Here is a 24627-nt window from a genome sequence, read left to right as displayed (position 1 = left end):
TCGTTCAATACCCATGCTAAGATATATACAGTGCCTTGTGAAAGTATTCGGCCCCCTTGAACTTAGCGACCTTTTGCCACATTTCAGGTTTCAAACAAAAAGATATAACTGTATTTTTTTGTGAAGAATCAACAACAAGTGGGACACAATCATGAAGTGGAACGACATACTTTCAGTGCAGCAAACTCTCTCCAGAAGTTCAGTGAGGATCTCTGAATGATCCAATGTTGACCTAAATGACTAATGATGATAAATACAATCCACCTGTGTGTAATCAAGTCTCCGTATAAATGCACCTGCACTGTGATAGTCTCAGAGGTCCGTTAAAAGCGCAGAGAGCATCATGAAGAACAAGGAACACACCAGGCAGGTCCGAGATACTGTTGTGAAGAAGTTTAAAGCCGGATTTGGATACAAAAAGATTTCCCAAGCTTTAAACATCCCAAGGAGCACTGTGCAAGCGATAATATTGAAATGGAAGGAGTATCAGACCACTGCAAATCTACCAAGACCTGGCTGTCCCTATAAACTTTCAGCTCATACAAGGAGAAGACTGATCAGAGATGCAGCCAAGAGGCCCATGATCACTCTGGATGAACTGCAGAGATCTACAGCTGAGGTGGGAGACTCTGTCGATAGGACAACAATCAGTCGTATATTGCACAAATCTGGCCTTTATGGAAGAGTGGCAAGAAGAAAGCCATTTCTTAAAGATATCCATAAAAAGTGTCGTTTAAAGTTTGCCACAAGCCACCTGGGAGACACACCAAACATGTGGAAGAAGGTGCTCTGGTCAGATGAAACCAAAATTGAACTTTTTGGCAACAATGCAAAACGTTATGTTTGGCGTAAAAGCAACACAGCTGAACACACCATCCCCACTGTCAAACATGGTGGTGGCAGCATCATGGTTTGGGCCTGCTTTTCTTCTGCAGGGACAGGGAAGATGGTTAAAATTGATGGGAAGATGGATGGAGCCAAATACAGGACCATTCTGGAAGAAAACCTGATGGAGTCTGCAAAAGACCTGAGACTGGGACGGAGATTTGTCTTCCAACAAGACAATGATCCAAAACATAAAGCAAAATCTACAATGGAATGGTTCAAAAATAAACATATCCAGGTGTTAGAATGGCCAAGTCAAAGTCCAGACCTGAATCCAATCGAGAATCTGTGGAAAGAACTGAAAACTGCTGTTCACAACTGCTCTCCATCCAACCTCACTGAGCTCGAGCTGTTTTGCAAGGAGGAATGGGAAAAAATGTCAGTCTCTCGATGTGCAAAACTGATAGACATACCCCAAGCGACTTACAGCTGTAATCGCAGCAAAAGGTGGCGCTACAAAGTATTAACTTAAGGGGGCTGAATAATTTTGCACGCCCAATTTTTCAGTTTTTGATTTGTTAAAAAAGTTTGAAATATCCAATAAATGTCGTTCCACCTCATGATTGTGTCCCACTTGTTGTTGATTCTTCACAAAAAAATACAGTTTTATATCTTTATGTTTGAAGCCTGAAATGTGGCAAAAGGTCGCAAAGTTCAAGGGGGCCGAATACTTTCGCAAGGCACTGTAAGTAAGTTACTGGTTACTATGTAGATGTTATTATTCAGTGTCTGCAAGAGGGGCCGTTGCTGCTTCACCCATGAGTATTTTTAGTTTTTCCTCTGGGTTTAAAAAGATTTGGAATAAATGTAGTAATTTCTATGTACAAATGTATCTCTTGGTGAGGAATATTTCTCACAGTAGAGGAGGCAGTGCATCTCTGTCTCTACCTCCCCTGTTGTGCTGTGACCACATAGACACTCACTCCTCTTTGGGTAGCCATGTCTTTTTATGTCTGCCTGTTTCTATTGCCAGTTGGTGGTCACTCAGCCTGTACTTGGTAAGAATCTGTCTCTGCTTCGTATCTCTGACAGAGTAGAGATTATCTCTCTCTCTGTCTCCATCCATTCTCTTTCTATCCATATATCCTTTTATCTCTCTCTCTCTATCCTTTCTCTACATATATCCTTTATCTCTCTCTATCCTTTCTCTCTATCCTCTCTCTCTCTCTATCCTTTCTCTCTCTTTCTCTCTCCTTTCTCTCTCTCTATCCTTTCTTTCTCCCTCTCTCTCTTTTCTCTCTCATTCTCTCTATCCTTTCTCTCTCTCTATCCTTTCTCTCTCACTCTCTCTATCCTTTCTCTCACTCTCTCATTTCTCTCTCTTTCTCTCCATCCTTTCTCTCTCTCTATCTTTTCTCCCCCCCATCAGACCCTGTCTCTCACCCTATGTCACCACTGCCACCACCTTCGCTCTCAAGGTTACCGTGTCAAGGATAAATTGACTTTAGATGAATTAAGTGTCCATTAAGGTGGTAATTGTTTCATAATGTGGTCTGCCCTAGAGACATGGTGGGTGTGGGAACATGGCTGGGTCTGTCAGAGCTGCTTTGGCTGAGTAAGATAGTGAGGCGACTGACTGAAAGTCTTTAGGGAGAGAGAGGGGGAGGAATAGACAGAGGGAGAGATGTATACCTGGAGGTGACAGCATTCCCTCCCCCATATGCCCCCCCTCTAGACACAACTACGACAACATAACCAACAAAAACGGGTCAGAATGTTTTCGCACGCTGGGTATGTACATAGTCAATGGTAGGCTTCGAGGGGACTCCTACGGTAGGCTTCGAGGGGACTCCTACGGTAGGCTTCGAGGGGACTCCTACGGTAGGCTTCGAGGGGACTCCTATGGTAGGCTTCGAGGGGACTCCTACGGTAGGCTTCGAGGGGACTCCTACGGTAGGTTTCGAAGGGACTCCTACGGTAGGCTTCGAGGGGACTCCTACGGTAGGCTTCGAGGGGACTCCTACGGTAGGCTTCGTGGGGACTCCTACGGTAGGCTTCGTGGGGACTCCTACGGTAGGCTTCGAGGGGACTCCTACGGTAGGCTTCGAGGGGACTCCTACGGTAGGCTTCGAGGGGACCTCTACGGTAGGCTTCGAGGGGACCTCTACGGTAGGCTTCGAGGGGACTCCTACGGTAGGCTTCGAGGGGACTCCTACGGTAGGCTTCGAAGGGACTCCTACAGTAGGCTTCGAGGGGACTCCTACGGTAGGCTTCGAGGGGACTCCTACGGTAGGCTTCGAGGGGACTCCTACGGTAGGCTTCGAGGGGACTCCTACGGTGGGCTTCGAGGGGACTCCTACGGTAGGCTTCGAGGGGACTCCTACGGTAGATACACCTATAGTTAATCTCTTGGCAGTAATAGTGTCACCAACCTCAACCCGGAGTCTCTGAGTGTTCACTGTCAGCCCACTGACACCCTTGTCAGATCACGGCAAATTCACAACTACTTGAATGGAGCAATGATCAACCATGAAGCATCAAGGCCCAACAAACTGCATACTATTAACAAATGCTATAGATGGAAGGAAGGTGGTGTAGAAACCTACCAAAAACTATTGGTCAACAATAAATCCAATCCCTCCTTGAAAACATCCTGGACAAAATGTTTTCCTGCAATAGCGAAGTGTAAATTTAGCAGTAGGAAGCTTGAACAATATATTTGACCTATCAGCTAACATATCAGATATAATTTCTGGCAACTAATGACAAATGGTTTGATGAAGAATGCAAAAACCCAAGAATGAAATTGAGAAACCTATCCAAACAAAAACATGGAGACCCAGAAAACCTGAGCTCACAATGGACTCCTGAGTGGTGCAGCGGTCTAAGACACAGCATCTCAGTGCAATAGGCATCACTGCAGTCCCTGGTTCGAATCCAGGCTGCATCACATCTGACTGTGACTGGGTCCCATAGAGCGCCACACAATTGGCGCAGCGATCTTTGAAAATCTTTTCAAGTGCAGTCGCAAAAACCATCAAGCGCTATGATGAAACTGGCTCTCATGGGGACCGCCAGATGACAGGAAGACCCAGAGTTATGGCTGCTGCAGAGGATAAGTGCATTAGAGTTTCCAGCCTTAGAAATTGCAGCCTACATTTTTCCCACAGAATTCAAGTAACAGACACATCTCAACATCAACTGTTCAGTGGAGACTGCGTGAATCAGGCCTTCATGGTCAAATTGCTGCAAACAAACCACTTCTAAAGGACACCAGTAATAAGAAGAGACTTGCTTGGTCCAAGAAACACAAGCAATGGACATCAGACCGGTGAAAATCTGTTCTTTCATCTGATGAGTCCAAATTTAAGATTTTTTAATCCAGCCGCTGTGTCTTTGTGAGATGCAGAGTAGGTGAACGGATGAACTCTGCATGTGTGGTTCCCACCGTGAAACATGGAGGAGGAGGTGTGATGGTGCTTTGCTGGTGACACTGACTGTGATTTATTTAGAATTCAAGGCACACTTAACCAGCATGGCTACCACAGCATTCTGCAGCGATACGCCATCCCATCTGGTTAGTGGGACTATCATTTGATTTTCAACATGACAATGACCCAACACACCTCCAGGCTGTGTAAGGGCTATTTGACCAAGAAGGAGAGTGATGGAGTGCTGCATCAGATGACCTGGCCTCCACAATCACCTGACCTCAACCTAATTGAGATGGTTTGGGATGAGTTGGACCGCAGAGTGAAGAAAAAGCAGTCAACAAGTGCTCAGCATATGTGGACTGTCGGAAAAGCATTCCAGGCGAAGCTGGTTGAGAGAATTCCAAGAGTGTGCAAAGCTATCATCAAGGTAAAGGGTGGCTCCTTTGAAGATTCTAAAATATATTTTGATTTGTTTAACACTCTTTTGGTTGCTACATGATTCCATATGTGTTATTTCACAGTTTTGATGTCTTCATTATTATTCTACAGTGTAGAAAATAGTAAAAATAAAGAAAAACCCTTGAATGAGTAGGTGTGTCCAAACTTCTGATTGGTTCTGTATATCAATGAATTGGCCTCACCCTACTGGAATCAGAAGTCAAATGTTTGCTGGTGATCTGGTGCTTCTGTCCCCAACCAAGGAGCACCTACAGAAGCACCTAGATCTTCCGCACAGATTCTGTCGGGGCATTGACTGTCAGTGAGACAAAAATAATGGTGTTTCCAGGAAAGATCCAGTAGCCAAGACAACAAATACAAATTCTATCTAGACGCTGTTGCCCTAGAGCACACAAACAATTATACCTACCTCGGCCTAAACATTAACACCACAGGTAACTTGCACAAGGCTGTGAATGATTTAAGAGACAAGGCAAGAAGGGCCTTCTATGCCATCAAAAGGAACATCAAACTCAAACATCCCAATTAGGATCTGGCTAAAAATACTTCAATCAATTATCAAACCCATTACCTTCTATGGTTATGAAGGTCTGTCGGACCTGGGGTCCGCTCACCAGCCAAGAATTCACAAAATGGGACAAACACCCAATTGAGACTCTGCTCAATTGGGTGTTTGCAGAATTAGGACTATACTGCTAGTTATCAAAATCCAGAAAAGAGCTGTTAAATTCTACAACCACCAAAAAGGAAGCGATACCCACACATTCCATTACAAAGCCCTCACCTGTAGAGACATGACCCTAGAGAAGAGTCCCGTCAGCCAGCTGGTTCTGGGGCTCTGTTCACAAACACAAACAGACCCCACAGAGTCCCAGGGCAGAAACACATTTAGACACAACCAAATTATGAGAAAGCGAAAAGATAACTATTTGACACTGGAAAGAATCCACACACACAAAAAAGTGCAAACTAGAATCAAATCAAATTTATTTATAAAGCCCTTCGTACATCAGCTGATATCTCAAAGTGCTGTACAGAAACCCAGCCTAAAACCCCAAACAGCAAGCATGCAATCTGGCCCTAAACAGAGAGTACACAGTGACAGAATACCTGACCACTATGACTGACCCCAAATTAAGAAAATCCTTGGCTGTGCACAGACTCAGTGAGCATAGCCTTGCTATTGAGAGAGGTCACCATTGGCAGACCTGGCTCTCAAGAGAAGACAGGCTATGTGCTCACTGCCCACAAAATGAGGTGGAAACTGAGCTGCACTTCCTAACCTCCTGCCAAATGTTGAACCATATTAGAGGCACATATTTCCCTCAGATTGCACAGACCCACAAATAATATGAAAACAAATCAAACGTTGATAAACTCCCATATCTACTGGGTGAAATACCGCAGTGTGCCATCACAGCAGCAAGATTTGTGGCCCGTTGCCATGAGAAAAGGGCAACCAGTGGAACACAAACAGCATTGTAAAAAAAAACTATATTTTTTTCCTTTCATACTTCAACTATTTTCACTTTGTTACAACGCTGTACATAGCCAACAATATAATGTTTGAAATGGCTATATTCTTGGAAAACCTTTGTGAGAGTAATGTTTACTGGTTGTTTATTTCCCTTGTCCACTTTCTTTTTGTTTATTGTAAACATGTTTCCCAATAAAGTCAGTTTCTCTCTCTCTCTCTCTCTGTCTCTCTCTCTAGTCTCTCTCTCTCTCTCTCTCTGTCTCTCTCTCTAGTCTCTCTCTCTCTCTCTCTCTCTCTCTCTCTCTCTCTCTAGTCTCTCTCTCTCTCTAGTCTCTCTCTCTCTCTAGTCTCTCTCTCTCTCTAGTCTCTCTCTCTCTCTCTCTCTCTCTCTGTCTCCCTCTCTCTCTCTCTCTCTCTCTCTCTCTCTCTCTCTCTCTCTCTCTCTCTCTCTCTCTCTGTCTCCCTCTCTCTCTCTCTCTCTCTAGTCTCTCTCTCTCTCTGTCTCCCTCTCTCTCTCTCTCTCTCTCTCTCTCTCTCTCTCTCTGTCTCCCTCTCTCTCTCTCTCTCTCTCTCTCTGTCTCCCTCTCTCTCTCTCTCTCTCTCTAGTCTCTCTCTCTCTCTCTCTCTCTAGTCTCTCTCTCTCTCTCTAGTCTCTCTCTCTCTCTCTCTCTCTCTCTAGTCTCTCTCTCTCTCTCTCTCTCTCTCTCTCTCTCTCTAGTCTCTCTCTCTCTCTCTCTCTCTCTCTCTCTCTCTAGTCTCTCTCTCTCTAGTCTCTCTCTCTCTCTCTCTCTCTCTCTCTCTAGTCTCTCTCTCTCTCTCTAGTCTCTCTCTCTATCTCTCTAGTCTCTCTCTCTCTCTAGTCTCTCTCTCTCTCTAGTCTCTCTCTCTCTCTCTCTCTCTCTCTCTCTCTAGTCTCTCTCTCTCTCTCTCTAGTCTCTCTCTCTCTCTCGTCTCTCTCTCTAGTCTCTCTCTCTCTAGTCTCTCTCTCTCTCTAGTCTCTCTCTCTCTCTCTCTCTAGTCTCTCTCTCTCTCTCTCTCTCTCTCTAGTCTCTCTCTCTCTCTCTCTCTCTCTAGTCTCTCTCTCTCTCTCTCTAGTCTCTCTCTCTCTCTCGTCTCTAGTCTCTCTCTCTCTCACTCTCTCTCGTCTCTAGTCTCTCACTCTCTCTCTCTCTAGTCTCTCTCTCGTCTCTAGTCTCTCTCTCTCTCTCTCTCTCGTCTCTCGTCTCTAGTCTCTCTCTCTCTCTCTCTCTCTCTCTCTCGTCTCTAGTCTCTCACTCTCTCTCTCTCTAGTCTCTCTCTCTCTCTCTCTCTCTCTCTCTCTCTCTCTCTCTAGTCTCTCTCTCTCTCTCTCTAGTCTCTCTCTCTCTCTCTCTAGTCTCTCTCTCTCTCTCTCTCTCTCTAGTCTCTCTCTCTCTCGTCTCTCTCTCTCTCTCTCTCTCGTCTCTAGTCTCTCACTCTCTCTGTCTCTCTGTCTTCTAGTCTCTCGCTCTCCCTCTCTCCTGTCTCTCTCTCTCTCTCTCTTGTCTCTAGTCTCTCACTCTCTCTGTCTCTCTGTCTTCTCTAGTCTCTCGCTCTCCTTCTCTCGCGTCTCTCGCTCTCCCTCTCTCGCATCTCTCGCTCACCCTCTCCCGCGTCTCTCGCTCTCCCTCTCTCGCATCTCTCGCTCTCCCTCTCTCGCGTCTCTAGTCTCTCTCTCTCTCTCTCTCTCTCTCTCTCTCTCTAGTCTCTCACTCTCTCTGTCTCTCTGTCTTCTCTAGTCTCTCGCTCTAGTCTCTCTCTCTCTCTCTCTAGTCTCTCTCTCTCTCTCTCTCGTCTCTAGTCTCTCACTCTCTCTGTCTCTCTGTCTTCTCTAGTCTCTCGCTCTCCCTCTCTCGCGTCTCTCGCTCTCCCTCTCTCGCATCTCTCGCTCTCCCTCTCCCGCGTCTCTCGCTCTCCCTCTCCCGCCTCTCTCGCTCTCCCTCTCTCGCATCTCTCTCTCTCTCTCTCTCTCTCTCTCTCTCTCTCTCTAGTCTCTCTCTCTCTCTCTCTCTCTAGTCTCTCTCTCTCTCTCTCTCTCTCTCTAGTCTCTCTCTCTCGTCTCTCTCTCTCGCTCTCTCGCATCTCTCGCTCTCCCTCTCTCGCATCTCTCGCTCTCCCTCTCTCGCGTCTCTAGTCTCTCTCTCTCTCTCTCTCTCTCTAGTCTCTCTCTCTCTCTCTCTCTCTCTCTCAGCAGAATACCAGGTGTATCCGCTCCCCATCTTCCTCTCCAGTGTAATCAAGCTGTAGGCCACTCTGTGATGACACCATGATGGCAATGCTTACTCATTCCCGCAGTGTTGATCAGCATTCAGCTGGTGTTCAGAGCACTAATACCACTGAAGACCATGGTATGTTTTCACTCTGGTGAACCCTGGGTTGGTGTTTACACTAGAGGAGAGAGGGAGTAGGAGAGGGAGGTTTAGGGGACAGGAGTAGAGAAGAGAGGGAGGAAAGCAGGGAGGAGAAGAAATGACAAAGAGAGTAGGAGGGAGGGAAAGAGACGACAAGGAAATAGAGAGCGAGGGAAGGAGGAAGGGAGATAGATGGTGCGTTGATGAAATGGAGATTGCCTCTGTCTTCCTAATGTGTGGCCTGCAGTGTTCTCTCTTCTCTCTGCTCAGTGAACAGCAGCTATTGTTCAACTTGTCTCTCTACACCCCCCCCCTCCTCCATGTCCTCTGTCTGTACTGGGAAAGACTAGGCCACTAGATATTTCTTATAGGATGTTCCCTCTCTCCTTCTCTGTCCCCCTGTATAGCAACTCTGCATGTACAGATAGCAGCTTCTTTCTCCCTCTCCCCTCTCTTTCACACTCTGTCCTCTCTTCCTCTGTCTTGTGCCTCTCAGTCTCTCTAAAGATGTTAGGGCCTCACCCGCTTCCACTTTCCAGACCATTAGTAGAGAGATGATCAAACCAGGACTGTGTCCCCTCACTTACTAATGCAAATGTAATATAATGTCAGCTGGCAATACTTACAGGGAGAATACACAACATGTCAGCTAGCAGAATTTACAGGGAGAATACACAACATGTCAGCTAGCAGAATTTACAGGGAGAATACACCACGTGTCAGCTAGCAGAATTTACAGGGAGAATACACAACGTGTCAGCTAGCAGAATTTACAGGGAGAATACACCACGTGTCAGCTAGCAGAATTTACAGGGAGAATACACCACGTGTCAGCTAGCAGAATTTACAGGGAGAATACACAACATGTCAGCTAGCAGAATTTACAGGGAGAATACACAACATGTCAGCTAGCAGAATTTACAGGGAGAATACACAACATGTCAGCTAGCAGAATTTACAGGGAGAATACACCACGTGTCAGCTAGCAGAATTTACAGGGAGAATACACCACGTGTCAGCTAGCAGAATTTACAGGGAGAATACACAACATGTCAGCTAGCAGAATTTACAGGGAGAATACACCACGTGTCAGCTAGCATTTTTGATTTTATTTCACCTTTATTTAACCAGGTAGGCTAGTTGAGAACAAGTTCTCATTTACAACTGCGACCTGGCCAAGATAAAGCATAGCAGTGTGAACAGACAACACAGAGTTACACATGGAGTAAACAATTAACAAGTCAATAACATATACATTGTGTGCAAAAGGCATGAGGAGGTAGGCAAATAATTACAATTTAGCAGATTAACACTGGAGTGATAAATGATCAGATGGTCATGTACAGGTAGAGATACTGGTGTGCAAAAGAGCAGAAAAGTAAATAAATATAAACAGTATGGGGATGAGGTAGGTAAATTGCGTGGGCTATTTACCAATAGACTATGTACAGCTGCAGCGATCGGTTAGCTGCTCAGATAGCAGTTGTTTGAAGTTGGTGAGGGAGATAAAAGTCTACAACTTCAACGATTTTTGCAATTCGTTCCAGTCACAGGCAGCAGAGAACTGGAATGAAAGGCGGCCAAATGAGGTGATGGCTTTAGGGATGATCAGTGAGATACACCTGCTGGAGCGCGTGCTACGGGTGGGTGTTGCCATCGTGACCAGTGACCTGAGATAAGGCAGAGCTTTACCTAGCATGGACTTGTAGATGACCTGGAGCCAGTGGGTCTGGCGACGAATATGTAGCGAGGGCCAGCCGACTAGAGCATACAGGTCGCAGTGGTGGGTGGTATAAGGTGCTTTAGTAACAAGGGAGAATACACAACATGTCAGCTAGCATAATTTACAGGGGGAATACACCACCTCCAAGGAATTACATGACAGAACAGAAATAAGACTTTATTGTGTATTATATAGTTAAATAAAGTTTCAATAAAAAAAATATACAAAATTATCCTAGTTTTATGTGTGCTTGTTTTTTGTTTTTTTTAGGTCGAATTAATGCATTAAACTACATTGTTATGTGACAGAACAAGGAGCTAGGAGACTAATCCATTTCAATGACAGCAGATAGTGCTGTAGTCTAGATTAGTCACAGACACTAACAACTCTTCTGTTATCCTGGTGATAGATGGGACAAATGGCTGCCATTTTCGGTCGCAGCCTGAGAGTGACTGTACCATGTCTGATCTGTCATCTTTGTAAATACCAATTTGTTCTTAATTGACTTGCCTAGTTAAATAAAGGTTAAATAAATACAAAAAAATACAAATGTTTTTCGAAAGTACATTGCATTGTTTCCCCTGTTGGTCTCTCACACTCTTTTGTTTTCAAAAAAGCACAATTCAATTGTGAGGGGAACTGATTCATGCTCGTCCCGGGTATTGATCAAAACATTTGGCTTGGCCCCCGAAAGTGTGTCGAAGTGTCACCATACTGCAGGTCTACTGTCTACCTGTTAAGCCTTATTCTGGTTGGATTTTGCCAAATGACGTATGTCCCAACCGACAAAGATATTTCCGATGATATTGTGTGGAAGCAGTATGGCACAAGAACCTTGTCCCATATCATGAATATAGCCACAGATAAAGGACAATGTTTGGCCAAACAAGCAACATGACTGACCGATCGACTGACTGGGCTGACAATCCACGGACAGATCAACCCACCAAGATAGATAGATAGGTAAATATAGATAGAAGGATAAAGATGGAGAGAGGAGGTGAGAGAGATGGGTTTTCCGGTGAGCCACCTGTATCCTTGACTCCAGGGGTGCTGGAAATATCCATTCATTACAGGGGTAATGGAGCTTAAAATGAACGCACAACCCAGCTAGCACATAACGTTCTGAGAACCAGGTGTTTCTTACAGCGTGGTTGTCCTATGGTTATTTTGCATACAACCTTTGCACAACATTCTGGGAATGGTGCAGGCCAGTTGCTTGGCTTTGGAACGTTCTCAGCACATTTAAGGAACATGACAATAAACCCTCATTTACTTGGTATTTCATTACTTTAACATAACGTTTGGTAAAAGTTCCAAAATGGTTACATTTCATTTCAATTTTGTTCATGTTCTAGCAATGTTCTCCAACTGTTTTGACATTGGCAATGTTCTCAAATAGTTCAGAGAACGTTAAGAAACAACGTTCTTCAGTGGGAATTTCAGTACTTCAGCATAACGTTTTCTAAAGGCTTACTCATACTTCAGCATAACGTTTTCTAAAGGCTCATAGTTCTGTTTAACTAAATGTTTTGAAATTGTTCCGAGAGCATAAAAAAAAAAAACTGTTACGTGTGAATTTCAGTGTTTCAGCATAACCTTTCCTACGAGTTTCCTCATGGTTCTGATTAAAGTCCTGTTCTCAAATAGTTCAGAGAACGTTAAGAAACAACGTTCTTCTGTGGGAATGTCAGTACTTCCACAAAACATTCTAAACGAGCTCCCATGTGGTTCTATTTAATGTCATATTTTTACTAGATTCTTCAAACGTTCTAAAAAATGGTGTGCCTTAAGTGATATACTCAGAACATTTGGAGTATGTATGGTTCTCTTTTATGTCAGTTCTTGGCAATATTCTGGGAATGTACATTTTTTGAATCAACAATGTTTCCACATCATTTCAATTAAATTACGTTGAGCCAATGTGGAAGACGTTGAATTGACGGCTGTGCCCAGTGGGTAAATTTACAATTCTCTTCTCAGAACATGAAGTAAACTGTCGCTCGCTAAAAGCACAAGAAAATATGCATACCTTTGTCAGCATCAACAAAACCCTCTGTATGCTCTATCTTGTTAAGTGTTTTCAGGTGTGTTGGCCACGCCCACTAATTAGCCACACCTGTTCTTAATGAGTGCTTGTTTCCTTTGGAATGGGGTGTGTTTGAATAGACTAAAACGAACAGCTATGTATGCGTAAAAAAACATGTAATCCTGGTGTCAAAGTAGACTAAATCCATGGCTAGAGAACAGAAGATCACTGGTTTGAATCTCACCGATGCTGTGTCACAATAAAAAAATAAATGTGTTTGCATGATTAGTACCTAAAGAAATGCATTTCCATGTGTCCTATCTATGCGTGGAGTTAATCCAAAATAAGATTATTACAAGTATTTTTGAGACATTTATAGTGAAAGTTAAGGCAGTTATTCAAAGGCCTCCAAATAACCTATCATTTCTATTATCAGTGCTTTAATAAAGCCTGTCAGGAAACTTTCAAGGAACCCGTGTAAAAATGTTCTCAGTACCTCTATGCAATCTAAAAAATAAACATTTCCTGAACAGGCAATTTTCACTTCTGTTTTACCGGTCAGGAAACATACAGCTTCGTTCCCACAAACGATATGACACCGAAAACGTACATTCCCACCACGTTCAAGGAACCAAATAAGCTAGCTGGGAAACTCATCCCATCAACTCTCTCCATCCATCGCTCCCTTTCCGTCTCGATCTCTCACTTTCTTTCTCTCTTTCTCTCTCCCTTTCTCTTTCTTTCTCCTTCTTTCTCCCACTCTCTCTCACTCTGAAATAAAGCTTACAAATACCATATAAATAACCAATCTAAGTTTTCAGTCAATTTGATGTTACAATTGTCCAATCTGTTCTGTGGTGATTTTCGTTGTTGGCATTTGATTTCTTATTTCACTGATTACTGCGCATTGACGCCTGATGTTTCCTAGTTTAATGGTTAAATAAAAGGGTTTCAGAAATTCGACAGTCTCGCTCTCTCTCTCTGCTCTACCTTTTTTCCCTCTCTCCTTCTCTCTTACCATGATTTATACCTCTCCATGACTGTCAGAGCATGAACATACCACATCACTGTCACATACATACATATTCTCCCCTCCGCTGTTTTGCATCAAATTGTTTGGCTGTTCACAGCAGATGGGCCAGACACACAACGGTGCTTCAACTGGGAATGTAATATGAGAGAGGAGAGAGAGGAGAGAGGGAGAGAGAGAGAGGAGAGAGACATACACTAGAGCTGAAATCAGATAGGGGGGTTATAGCTGCTAGTAGCCACACATCGGTGCTTCAACTGGGAATGAAATATGAGAGAGGGGAGAGAGGAGAGAGAGGAGAGAGGAGAGATGAGAGAGAGACATACACTAGAGCTGAAATCAGATAGAGCGGGGGGGGGGGGGGGGGGTGTAGCTGCTAGTAGCCACAACCCTCCCGAATACATTTCCTCCTTCCAGTTATGCTAATTCTAGTTTTGGGATATCACCCACATGGTGGTTCTTTAACCTTTTACATTAGCTCTATTGATCAAGAGTATCGCTACAAATAATTCTTGCAGATAGCTGCTATCTACAGAGGGAAACGTAGAGGGACCAGACGGGCATAAAAAGGAGTGAAGAGTTTGCAGAACGGGGAAGAAAGATGGGAAATGAAGGAGAAGTCGATAACGAGTAAGCAGTTTCCCTACCTGAGGAAGGACAAGAGAAACCTGGGAGTCTCCTTAAAGACAGGGGGAGGAAGATACGGGGAGATAGAAGGGAATAGGATGGAGCGTGTGTTTTCAGAGGAACACAAACAGTACTACCAGGAGGTAGTGAGAAAACATACTTTCACCATTTCACTAATATTATCAAATATCAATCAATCAGAACACTAATATCATCAATATCAATCAATCAGAACACTAATATCATCAATATCAATCAATCATAACACTAATATCATCAAATATCAATCAATACGTTTTTTTTCTGATTCATGACAATCATGTTTAAAATAATACGAAAAGTACCATATATCCCTAAAACATAAATTGAACATGATACTGCATACTCCACATTGACTCTGTACCGGTACCCCCTGTATATAGTCTCCACATTGACTCTGTACTAGAACCCCCTGTATATAGCCTCCACATTGACTCTGTACCAGTACCCCCTGTATATAGTCTCCACATTGACTCTGTACTAGTACCCCCTGTATATAGTCTCCACATTGACTCTGTACTAGTACCCCCTGTATACAGCCTCCACATTGACTCTGTACCAGTACCCCCTGTATATAGTCTCCACATTGACTCTGTACCGTAACACCCTGTATATAGCCTCCACATTGACTCTGTACCAGTACCCCCTGTATATAGTCTCCACATTGACTCTGTACCGTAACACCCTGTATATAGCCTCCACATTGACTCTGTACCGTAACACCCTGTATATAGCCTCCACATTGACTCTGTACCAGTACCCCCTGTATATAGCCTCCACATTGACTCTGTACCAGTACCCCCTGTATATAGCCTCCACATTGACTCTGTACCAGTACCCCCTGTATATAGTCTCCACATTGACTCTGTACCGTAACACCCTGTATATAGCCTCCACATTGACTCTGTACCGTAACACCCTGTATATAGCCTCCACATTGACTCTGTACCAGTACCACCTGTATATAGTCTCCACATTGACTCTGTACCGGTACCCCCTGTATATAGTCTCCACATTGACTCTGTACCAGTACCACCTGTATATAGTCTCCACATTGACTCTGTACCGGTACCCCCTGTATATAGTCTCCACATTGACTCTGTAACGGTACCCCCCTGTATATAGCCTCCACATTGACTCTGTACCAGTACCCCCTGTATATAGTCTCCACATTGACTCTGTACCAGTACCCCCTGTATATAGTCTCCACATTGACTCTGTACCAGTACCCCCTGTATATAGCCTCCACATTGACTCTGTACCGGTACCCCCTGTATATAGTCTCCACATTGACTCTGTACCAGTACCCCCTGTATATAGCCTCCACATTGACTCTGTACCGTAACACCCTGTATATAGCCTCCACATTGACTCTGTACCAGTATCCCCTGTATATAGTCTCCACATTGACTCTGTACCAGTACCCCCCTGTATATAGACTCCACATTGACTCTGTACCAGTACCCTCTGTATATAGTCTCCACATTGACTCTGTATCAGTACCCTCTGTATATAGCCTCCACATTGACTGTACCGGTACCCCCTGTATATAGCCTCCACATTGACTCTGTACCGGTACCCCCTGTATATAGCCTCCACATTGACTCTGTACCAGTACCCTCTGTAATATAGCCTCCACATTGACTCTGTACCGGTACCCCCTGTATATAACCTCCACATTGACTCTGTACTGGTACCCCCTGTATATAGCCTCCACATTGACTCTGTACCGGTACCCCCTGTATATAGCCTCCACATTGACTCTGTACCGGTACCCCCTGTATATAGTCTCCACATTGACTCTGTAACGGTACCCCCCTGTATATAGCCTCCACATTGACTCTGTACCAGTACCCCCTGTATATAGTCTCCACATTGACTCTGTACCAGTACCCCCTGTATATAGTCTCCACATTGACTCTGTACCAGTACCCCCTGTATATAGCCTCCACATTGACTCTGTACCGGTACCCCCTGTATATAGTCTCCACATTGACTCTGTACCAGTACCCCCTGTATATAGCCTCCACATTGACTCTGTACCGTAACACCCTGTATATAGCCTCCACATTGACTCTGTACCAGTATCCCCTGTATATAGTCTCCACATTGACTCTGTACCAGTACCCCCCTGTATATAGACTCCACATTGACTCTGTACCAGTACCCTCTGTATATAGTCTCCACATTGACTCTGTATCAGTACCCTCTGTATATAGCCTCCACATTGACTGTACCGGTACCCCCTGTATATAGCCTCCACATTGACTCTGTACCGGTACCCCCTGTATATAGCCTCCACATTGACTCTGTACCAGTACCCTCTGTAATATAGCCTCCACATTGACTCTGTACCGGTACCCCCTGTATATAACCTCCACATTGACTCTGTACTGGTACCCCCTGTATATAGCCTCCACATTGACTCTGTACCGGTACCCCCTGTATATAGCCTCCACATTGACTCTGTACCGGTACCCCCTGTATATAGCCTCCACATTGACTCTGACTCTGGAAATAACGGCGGCACTGTTCTGTGTTCTTCTAACAGACAAACCACAACAAACCTGGATATACCTCATATACCAGTCGCTTGATGAGAACTTGAAGTTCAACTCATATCTCTGTCGGTAAATGTTTAAGAAGAGGGAACACATCACATTTTTTGACGGGATAATTTTCAACAGATCGAATTCCCACGTCGATTTCGTTGGGGTTCGATTTCATTTGAGGGATAGTTTGACCCTCAAATCCGTGTGTGGTATTGAGGCCAGAGACATTTGTAGGAGGAGCACCCCAATGTTTTCTTGTATCCGTGTGTGGTATTGAGGCCAGAGACATTTGTAGGAGGAGCACCCCAATGTTTTCTTGTATCCGTGTGTGGTATTGAGGCCAGAGACATTTGTAGGAGGAGCACCCCAATGTTTTCTTGTATCCGTGTGTGGTATTGAGGCCAGAGACATTTGTAGGAGGAGCACCCCAATGTTTTCTTGTATCCGTGTGTGGTATTGAGGCCAGAGACATTTGTAGGAGGAGCACCCCAATGTTTTCTTGTATCCGTGTGTGGTATTGAGGCCAGAGACATTTGTAGGAGGAGCACCCAAATGATTTCTTGCCACCAACGTGCAGCAACGTTGTAAGTCCTGCCACATATGAGAAAAACACTGGTGCTAAAGATATTACGTTTTAACGGTTCTGTGTTATCGTGAGGACAATAAACGTTCTACTGTCATCGCCAATCAGAGGTAAAAAAGGATGTGTATTTCCTGTCATTATTGAGAAAACATTAGTCTGGGTAATGTAGTAACACGTTCTGTCCACCATAGGGACATTTTGCATAACATAAAATATTTCAATATATCAAAATAATTAGTAGATTTAGGATGATAGAAAATGAAGCACACTCCCTTATTTTTTAAAACAACGATATCTATTTTCTACTACTTGAACCATGGAAACAGGCAAAAAAAAATATGTTTAAACAATTGCTGGGTGTTTTAAACTAGGGCTTCCATAGAGACAGCAGGCAGAACGTTCCACTTCGCCTACTATCAGTCTATGTGCAGGGTGAGACAGACACACACCTGATCTGGTGCAGAGCTGGTGCCCTGTGGCCAGTGCCATCCGTCAGGCCCTGACATGGAGAAACGCTGGATGACCTTCAGAGCCTCTCCACTGCTGGGCAGAGAGGGAGAGAGAGAGGGGGGGGGCAGAGAGAGAGATAGGGGGGGGAGGCAGAGATAGAGAGAGAGGCAGAGAGAGAGAGAGGGAGAGAGAGAGAGAGAGAGAGAGAGGGGGGAGGCAGAGATAGAGAGAGAGAGAGAGAGGGGGGGAGGCAGAGATAGAGAGAGAGAGAGGCAGAGATAGAGAGGCAGAGAGAGAGAGAGAGGCAGAGAGAGAGAGAGAGAGAGAGGCAGAGAGAGAGAGAGAGGCAGAATACCGGACCACTGTGGCTGGCTGACCCAAACCTAAGGAAAGCTTTGACTGTACAGACTCAGTGAGCATTGCCTTGCTATTGGGAAAGGCTGCCGTAGGCAGACCTGGCTCTCAAGAGAAGACAGACTATGTGCACACTGCCCACAATATGAGGTGGTGTCACGCCCTGGCCTTAGTTATCTGTGTTTTCTTTATTATTTTGGTTAGGCCAGGGTGTGACATGGGTGATTTATTGTGTTTTGTCTTGTCTAGGGGTTTATTAGATTTATGGGGTTGTGTTCAGTTTAGTTGTCTAGGTAAGTCTATGGTTGCCTTGAGTGGTTCTCAATCAGAGGCAGGTGTTTATCGTTGTCTCTGATTAGGAACCATATTTAGGCAGCCATATTCTTTGGGTATTTTGTGGGTGGTTGTTTCCTGTCTTTGTCTTTCCTGTTTCGGTTTTCACGGTTATTGTTTTTGTATTCCTGTTCATGTTTGAGTTACCTTGTTAAATTACCATGAACTATAACCACGCTGCGTTTTGGTCTGCCTCTCCTTCCCAGGAAGAAAGCTGTTACAGGTGCCCTTTCTAACCTCCTGCCCAATGTATGAAGAATTCAAAAACAACCCCGATGTTGATAAACTCCCATGTCTACTGGGTGAAATACCACAGTGTGACATCACAGCAGCAAGATGTGTGACCTGTTTCCACAAGAAAAGAGCAACAAGTGAAGAACAAACACCATTGTAAATACAACCCATATTTATGTTGATTTATTTTCACTTTTGTACTTCAACTATTTGCACATCATTATAACACTATATATATATATATATATATATATATATATATATATATATATATATATATATATATACTGTGTGTATATAATATGACATTTGTAATGTCTTTATTCCTTTGGAACTTCTATGAGTGTAATGTTTACTGTTCATTTTATTGTTTATTTCCCTTTTGCATATTATCTACTTCACTTCCTTTGGCAATGTTAACAAATGTTTCTCATGCCAATAAAGCGCCTTGAATTGAATTGAGGGAGAGGGGGGAGGAAGATAGGGAATCAGAGAGACTAAGTAGAGTAGACAGATCAAGAGGGAAGAGGGGAGAGAGAGAAGAGTGAAACAGAGAGGAGGGAGAAGAGCACGGTCTCTCTCTGTCTCTGTCTCTCTGTCTCTATCTCTGTCTCTCAAATCAATTCAATTCAAGGGGCTTTATTGGCATGGGAAACAGATGTTTACATTACCAAAGCAAGTGAAGTAAATAATAAACAAAAGTGAAATAAAGAATCAAAAGTGAACAGTAAAACATAAACAAAGCTTCAAAAAAATGTAGAAATTTCAAATGTCATATTATGTCCAGTTGAAGTCGGACGTTTACATACACTTAGGTTGAAAAGTGCAAATCAATCCCAGACAACAACAGCAAAAGACATTGTGAAGATGCTGGAGGAAACAGGTACAAAAGAGTCTACAGTGCCTTGCGAAAGTATTCGGCCCCCTTGAACTTTGCAACCTTTTGCCACATTTCAGGCTTCAAACATAAAGATATAAAACTGTATTTTTTTGTGAAGAATCAACAACAAGTGGGACACAATCTTGAAGTGGAACGACATTTATTGGATATTTCAAACTTTTTTAACAAATCAAAAACTGAAAAATTGGGGGTGCAAAATTATTCAGCCCCTTTAATTTCAGTGCACCAAACTCTCTCCAGAAGTTCAGTGAGGATCTCTGAATGATCCAATGTTGACCTAAATGACTAATGATGATAAATACAATCCACCTGTGTGTAATCAAGTCTCTGTATAAATGCACCTGCACTGTGATAGTCTCAGAGGTCCGTTAAAAGCGCAGAGAGCATCATGAAGAAAAAGGAACACACCAGGCAGGTCCGAGATACTGTTGTGAAGCCGGATTTGGATACAAAAATATTTCCCAAGCTTTAAACATCCCAAGGAGCACTGTGCAAGCGATAATATTGAAATGGAAGGAGTATCAGACCACTGCAAATCTACCAAGACCTGGTCGTCCCTCTAAACTTTCAGCTCATACAAGGAGAAGACTGATCAGAGATGCAGCCAAGAGGCCCATGATCACTCTGGATGAACTGCAGAGATCTACAGCTGAGGTGGGACAATCAGTCGTATATTGCACAAATCTGGCCTTTATGGAAGAGTGGCAAGAAGAAAGCCATTTCTTAAAGATATCCATAAAAAGTGTTGTTTAAAGTTTGCCACAAGCCACCTGGGAGACACACCAAGCATGTGGAAGAAGGTGCTCTGGTCAGATGAAACCAAAATTGAACTTTTTGGCAACAATGCAAAACGTTATGTTTGGCGTAAAAGCAACACAGCTGAACACACCATCCCCACTGTCAAACATGGTGGTGGCAGCATCATGGTTTGGGCCTGCTTTTCTTCAGCAGGGACAGGGAAGATGGTAAAAATTGATGGGAAGATGGATGGAGCCAAATACAGGACCATTCTGGAAGAAAACCTGATGGAGTCTGCAAAAGACCTGAGACTGGGACGGAGATTTGTCTTCCAACAAGACAATGATCCAAAACATAAAGCAAAATCTACAATGGAATGGTTCAAAAATAAACATATCCAGGTGTTAGAATGGCCAAGTCAAAGTCCAGACCTGAATCCAATCGAGAATCTGTGGAAAGAACTGAAAACTGCTGTTCACAAATGCTCTCCATCCAACCTCACTGAGCTCGAGCTGTTTTGCAAGGAGGAATGGGAAAAAATGTCAGTCTCTCGATGTGCAAAACGGATAGACATACCCCAGGCGACTTACAGCTGTAATCGCAGCAAAAGCTGGCGCTACAAAGTATTAACTTAAGGGGGCTGAATAATTTTGCCCGCCCAATTTTTCAGTTTTTGATTTCTTAAAAAAGTTTGAAATATCCAATAAATGTCGTTCCATTTCATGATTGTGTCCCACTTGTTGTTGATTCTTCACAAAAAAATACAGTTTTATATCTTTATGTTTGAAGCCTGAAATGTGGCAAAAGGTCGCAAAGTTCAAGGGGGCCGAATACTTTCGCAAGGCACTGTATATCCACAGTAAAACGAGTCCTATATCGACATAACATGAAAGGCCGCTCAGCAAGAAAGAAGCCACTGCTCCAAAACCGCCATAAAAAAGCCAGACTAGGGTTTACCCCCATGTGCAGTTGCAAACCCTAGTCTGGCTTTTTTATGGTGATTTTGGAGCAGTGGCTTCTTCCTTGCCTTTCAGGTTATTTATTTATATTTCACCTTTATTTAACCAGGTAGGCCAGTTGAGAACAAGTTCTAATTTACAACTGCAACCTGGCCAAGACAATGCAAAGCAGTGCGACACAAACAACAACAGAGTTACACATGGAATAAACAAACATACAGTCATAAACACAATAGAAAAAAAGAAAGTTTATATACAGTGTGTGCAAATGGCGTGATTAGGTAAGGCAATAAATAGGCCATAGTTGCGAAGTAATTACAATTTACCAGATTAACACTGGAGTGATAGATGAGCAGATGATGATGTGCAAGTAGAAATACTGATGTGCAAAAGAGCCGAAAAGTAAATAAAAACAATATGGGGATGAGGTAGGTAGATTGGATGGGCTTTTTACAGATGTACTATGTACAGCTGCAGCGATCGGTAAGCTGCTCAGATAGCTGATGTTTAAAGTTAGTGAGGGAAATATAATTCTCCAGCTTCAGCAAATTTTGCAATTCTTTCCAGTCATTGGCAGCAGAGAACTGGAAGGAAAGGCAGCCAAAAGAGGTGTTGGCTTTGGGGATGACCAGTGATGTCGATATAGGACTCGTTTTACTGTTGATACAGATACTTTGTACCTGTTTCCTCCAGCATCTTCACAAGGTCCTTTGCTGTTGTTCTGGGATTGATTTTCACTTTCGCACCAAAGTATGTTCCTCTCTAGAAGACAGAATGCATCTCCTTCCTGAGTGGTATGACTGCTGCGTGGTCCCATGGTGTTTACTTGCATACTATTGTTTGCACAGATGAACGTGCTTCATGTGTTTGCAAATTACTCCCAAGGATGAACCAGAATTTTTTTTCTGAGGTCTTGACTGACTTGACTTTTCCAATGATGTCAAGCAAAGAGGCACTGAGTTTCAAGGTAGGCTTTGAAATACATCCACAGGTACCCCTCCAGTTGACTCAAATGATGTCAATTAACCTATCAGAATCTTCTAAAGCCATGACATAATTTTCCTGGAATTTCCCAAGCTGTTTAAAGGCACAGTCAAACTTCTGACCCACTGGAAATGTGATACAGTGAATTATAAGTGAAATAATCTTTCTGTAAACAATTGTTGGAAAAATGACTTGTCATGCACAAAGTAGATGTCCTAACCAACTTGTCAAAACTATAGTTTGTTAACAAAAAATGTGTGGAATGGTTGATGACTCTAAGTGTATGTAAACTTCCAACTTCAACTGTATACATTGTTGTCACGATGTGCAAATAGTCTAAGAGCAAAACGAAAAATGAATAAACATAAATATGGGTTGTATTTACAATGATGTTTGTTCTTCAGTGGTTGCCCCATTGGGTTTACTTGATAGCTACCTACCCAAATAGCTAGCTAGAACAAAGTGTTAATAAGATATTCATTTAAAAATATTAAAAGCAATACAAATAAGTTATCAGGTCACACATCTTGCTCCTGTGATGGCACACTGTGGTATTTCACCCAGTAGATATGGGAGTTTATCAAAATTGGTCATACACTTGTCAAAAGGTTAGGAAGTGCAGCCCATTTTCCACCTCATTTTGTGGACAGTATGCACATAGCCTGGCTTTTCTTGAGAACCAGGTCTGCCTACTGCAGCCTTTCTCAATAGCAAGGCTATGCTCACTGAGTCTGTACATAGTCAAAGCTTTCCTTAAGTTTGGGTCAGTCACAGTGGTCAGGTATCCTGCCACTGTGTACTCTCTGTGTAGGGCCAAATAGCATTCTAGTTCAGCTTGCTTAGGGGACTCTTCTCCAGGTTCATCTCTCTGTAGGTGATGGCTTTGTTATGGAAGGTTTGGGAATCGCTTCCTTTTAGGTGGTTATAGAATTTAACGGCTCTTTTCTGGATTTTGATAATTAGTGTGTATCGGCCTAATTCTGCTCTGCATGCATTATTTGGTGTTCTACGTTGTACACTGAGGATATTTTTGCAGAAAAAAAAGAGTCTCAATTTGGTGTTAGTCCCATTTTGTGAAGTCTTGGTTGGTGAGTGGACACCAGACCTCACAACCATAAAGGGTAATGGGCTCTATGACTGATTCAAGTATTTTTAGCCAGGTCTACTAGTGTTGGTGTTGCTGTCCTGGGGCTCTGTGGGATCTGTTTGTGTTTGTGAACAGAGCCCCAGGACCAGCTTGCTTAGGGAACTCTTCTCCAGGTTCATCTCTCTGTAGGTGATGACTTTGTTGTCAATAGAGGAGGTAATGGCTGTCTCCTCTGGTCTTTGTCTGGTAGCCATGGAGGTCTGGTAGCCATGGAGGTCTGGTAGCCATGGAGGTCTGGTAGCCATGGAGGACTGGTAGCCATGGTGGACTGGTAGCCATGGTGGACTGGTAGCCATGGTGGACTGGTAGCCATGGTGGACTGGTAGCCATGGTGGACTGGTAGCCATGGAGGACTGTTAGCCATGGTGGACTGTTAGCCATGGTGGACTGGTAGCCATGGTGGACTGGTAGCCATGGTGGACTGGTAGCCATGGAGGACTGTTAGCCATGGAGGACTGGTAGCCATGGAGGACTGGTTGACATGAAGGATTTGTAGCCATGGAGGACTGGTAGCCATGAAGGACTGGTAGCCATGAAGGACTGGTAGCCATGGAGGACTGGTAGCCATAAAGGACTGTTAGCCATGGTGGACTGGTAGCCATGGTGGACTGTTAGCCATGGTGGACTGGTAGCCATAACGGACTGTTAGCCATGGTGGACTGGTAGCCATAAAAGACTGTTAGCCATGGTGGACTGTTAGCCATGGTGGACTGGTAGCCATGGTGGACAGGTAGCCATAAAAGACTGTTAGCCATGGTGGACTGTTAGCCATAAAGGACTGGTAGCCATGGTGGACTGGTAGCCATGGTGGACTGGTAGCCATAAAGGACTGTTAGCCATAAAGGACTGGTAGCCATGGTGGACTGGTAGCCATAAAGGACTGTTAGCCATAAAGGACTGGTAGCCATGGTGGACTGGTAGCCATGGTGGACTGTTAGCCATAAAGGACTGTTAGCCATAAAGGACTGGTAGCCGTGGTGGACTGTTAGCCATGGACGACTTGACTGATGTGTATTTGTTGTCACTGGATGATCTGAATGTCTTGGTTTAGCAGCTCAAGTGTCTGGGTTTGAAATGATAGACCCTTGGGAGACTCAGGCTGACAACGCAATGTCTCAGGGTGGGAAACCTCTGAAGGGTTGGAAGACAGGGGGGAGACGGGGCAGACAAGGTGGAGACGGGGAGATGGGGAGACGAGGGAGGGGGGGGGGGGGGGGGGGGGGGCGTGTTCTCCCTTGGAGGGTGAAAAAGGAAGAACAAGGGGAGAGTCACAAGACACACAAAACACTTCATCACCTCTCCAGAAGGTCTGGCTTCAAAATCATCTTCATAATGTAGTCCTCTCGCTTACACATTTAAACAACGATATAATAGGGACAA

The sequence above is a fragment of the Oncorhynchus mykiss genome, chromosome 17 (assembly GCF_057628025.1).
Source record: "Oncorhynchus mykiss isolate SJ-2025 chromosome 17, ASM5762802v1, whole genome shotgun sequence".
NCBI lineage: Eukaryota > Metazoa > Chordata > Actinopteri > Salmoniformes > Salmonidae > Oncorhynchus > Oncorhynchus mykiss.
This window is presented reverse-complemented; position numbering follows the sequence as displayed.